The following is a 3,849-nucleotide window of genomic DNA, read 5'->3' on the forward strand; positions in this document are numbered from 1 at the left end:
TTTTTTTTTTTTTTTTTTTTTTTTTTGAGTTGGTGAGAAACACCACCCTTCCACGTGCTTACAGTATCTGAGCACTGTGAGAGCATTTCCATGGTCTCCACATCAAATCCATACATTTCTAGGAGCATTCTGATTTGGCACTCATTTGTATCCACATCCCCTATTGCATGGATTGCACATAAAGAAAGATGCATGCCCTGGCTATAGAGACTGACCAAGAAACAGTCAACAGCACCAGTTGTGTTCTGGTATTTGTAATTCATTTGTGCTTTTTATGGTAATGACACAGACATCAAACTATCCAGCGTGAAGCGTTTATTTTTATAAAAGGTGTAAAACTAAATCTATGGGTGACTTGAAAATAAGTGATGGAGAACCATGATCCTAGGAAGCTTTTTAAAGAGATGCCTACCCTTATAGATATGACAACAGTGGTACAGGAAACTCAAACTTAACACTGTTAAAGACTGAAGTGCTTCACCAAGAAGTATTGATTTGTCCTTAAAATGCATGAAATCATTTTGTATAGGTATGATGACTCTCGTAGTACACATAAATCATAGTGGTACATGATGATGATTACTGTCTATTCTTACTGAACTAGTATAAAGAACTCATGAAAAGAGCTGTCATTGACTTACTTACAGAAGTCCTTGTCACGTAAACACTTAACAGAATTTAAGACATTAAGATACATTTTGTTTTGGTTTTTACATGGCACAAAGAATTTTCTGTATCAGCAGCAAATCACTGTGACTTGAGGAAAAAAGGATTTCCTCATTTTCAAATCAATTTTGTATTTAAATAGACGTCTTTAGTATCAAAAATAACAATCAAATTTAAATTTCCATACTAGTCTTCAGCACCTATTTTGAGAAACCAAGAGAAAATTACAACCTGAAATTGAACTACTTTATTCATATGGATATACTGAAAGTTGTTTACTGATTAATATCCCTATATGACCAAGTTTCTGCATATCTATTCACAGTAAAATTAAATCAAATCAGTATACTGTTACATGTTCTTTCAAAGTTCTGCTATGAGCCTTAATATTTCTCATAGGTATTCTCATTTTTATAGAATGCTTGTCAAAACACAATTCTTAATCTATGTCAGACAAAAATTGCATTATATGACATCTCTGTTGCACCTCAACGTTAATTTTAGGATTTTAGGATCTTTCCCTGATCCTAATTGAAAATCTTTGGCTGATTTCATGTTTTGAAAACAAGAATGTATAGTTATCTATCTCAATCCAGCAATACAGAAAATAATATTTTTAAGATTTCTGTTCCTGGGGTTTCCAATAACTATCTCCATACAGGATAAATCTCTCCTATGAATACACAAATAACACACATGTCAGCGTGCTCTAATATGTGCTTCTGTGTCACAGTGAAACAGCAAACATACTTCAACATTCAAATTCCTTTGCTACGCTCCATTTTACAGAATCAGCTTAACAAAAATCTGTTTTCCATCTGTTTCATACATCAACAGCAACAGTCATTTATTCCTTCTCAACTTATTCCCACTTATCTAGCTGCGAAAGATAATCCACCATATATCAGATAAAACAGCTTAGTTTCCGTAAGTGTCTTCTTACAGAGAGAAAGAAAGCAAGAGCTTAATGTCTTGGCACGTCTTTCCATTACCATCAAGGTAATTCAAGGTAGCATCTTTCATAGGAGAAAACCATAAAATATATGTGTCAAGTTCTACTCAAGAAAAAAATATAATGTTATAGTCAACCAAAAAGTACTTAAGACCTATACATCTCTATATGGGAACGGTTGAGTCACAGCATGAACCCCTGACTGAGCACCTGGGGAAAGGACCTGATCAGCCCTGGCAGCACAGGTGAAGGCAGTTCAGCTGTGTGACTGGAGCCTGGCTGCACCTCTCTTAGACCTCATTTAAGGGCTGACTGCCAGTGGGGGAGGATTTCTCTCTAGAGATCTCTTCCTAGTGGAGTTTTCCCCTGCAAACCTGCAGTCTTCTGCTACAGGTGAGCAATCTTGTTCTTTTCCTTCATAGCACCTTCCTGTTATGCTGGTCCTGCTGCCATCACATCTCTGTTGTAATGCCTTTCCTATTGTATTGATCTCTCCAATTGCTATGACCTCAAAATCCAAAACTATTTGCTATTTTACAATCCTAATATTTTCTCAGTGTATGACCTCTCAATGCTACAAATATATTTAAAGGATAAACACATCACGGTTCTCTCTGAGCAGCTATATCCTCTCCCCTCAAACAGGTTTTTAAGAGGTAGTTAAAGTTTTAAATCTTATTTCATTATTTTATTAATTGATGTATAGATATCATTACTTACATCTCACAACTTCATTATCATCTACATAAAAATTGTTTCTCCCTTTTTTCCTTCCAGATATATTTATGAAGTAAGAATTATACTGTGGGTTTATCTTTAAGCCACAGCACTGCAAAGCCTAAGCATCATGCTAATTTCTGGCTTTAAAGCAGAGCTTACTTTTCACTGAAGAGTAAGAGACTATAAGGGAAAATTGAGGTTTGCACAATTATTTCTGTAACATCAAATGAACATAGTGGAACTGGAACGAAGTAAATAAGTTTTCTAGTACACACAGTGCAATACTTCAAGACAAAATACCAGAATCAAGAAGGCTTATGTTTTGTTTTTCTAAAATGAGAAAATGTTTGTTTGCCCTGGTTATCATGCTTATTTTCCTTGTAGCACTTTAATAACTATTACATTCACCTGAATTCTTTGTTTTAAATCCAAAATGAGAGACAAAATACCACTGAAAACTTCTGAGGAATGTTTAACTCACCTTCCAATGCACTCAAATTACTTTCCAGGTAATAAAGCATACAATCCTACTTCAGCAATATGTTAGCTGCCCTCACTTCAATGAACACCCTCAATACTCCTGATAATTTGGACTATACCGGATGGTAGTACTGAGAATTTACTGGATAGCGTTCTCAATTACTATATGAATACTATATAGAAGGACTACTTTGTGATTAATGGGGATGTAAAAGGTAGGCAAACACTCTCTAAAGCAATTATGAGAATAAGAGATTCTTAGACAAGTCAATAAATCACAAGTCTCTTAAACATTGTAATTAATCTTCTATTTGTAAAGAACAAACAGCCAATGTACATAAGCAGTACTACTCATTACTGGCTCTCCCACTGTACCTTTAATAACCCAACAAAGCAATTGAAAGTCTGAGGTGAAGCCAAGTCATTTTAATTTTTTTCTGTAGTAAAGAAAAACAAAGTAGCAGAATGAAGATATTTGCTTTGCACTTACCAGGAGCGTAGCTATCAAGCCATTTCATTTTCTGTGCTTGTTAAGTTTCATTCTTATTCTGGAATATATAAGTGAGCAAAAGATATCACTATGAAATTTGAGTGTAAAGTAAATTAATAAAAAAAAGCAATATATACTTAAAATAAACTCATATATTGAGTAGTTTTTAGAGGTCTGTGACTCCTAAGGTTATCATTTTCTCACAGGCATTTCTGCATTTACATCTGCTTTGACAAATATAAATACATGCACTCAACCATTAAATCCTTGCAAGGAAAGTACAAAACTAAGTTATTTGCCTTTAAAACCAGGATGAATAATTAAAGCTGTGAACTTGGAAAGCCTTACTGCTCTGCAGTTTCCACGTCTGTGTAGGAGTAAGGACAGACATTGGCATGGGAAAGCACATCTTTACTTGAGCTAGCAGAATCCTAGCATGAGATTGCTTAATGATTATTGGAATTGAAGTATTTTTACTATTTCTTACACACACTTTAGTTTCAACTTCAGTTAGCATCAAAAAATAAAATGGTTTCCAAGG

Source organism: Centrocercus urophasianus, unplaced genomic scaffold (assembly GCF_019232065.1).
Source record: "Centrocercus urophasianus isolate 14NV4802_14NV808 unplaced genomic scaffold, USGS_Curo_1.0 seq_2, whole genome shotgun sequence".
In the NCBI taxonomy this organism is placed as follows: domain Eukaryota; kingdom Metazoa; phylum Chordata; class Aves; order Galliformes; family Phasianidae; genus Centrocercus; species Centrocercus urophasianus.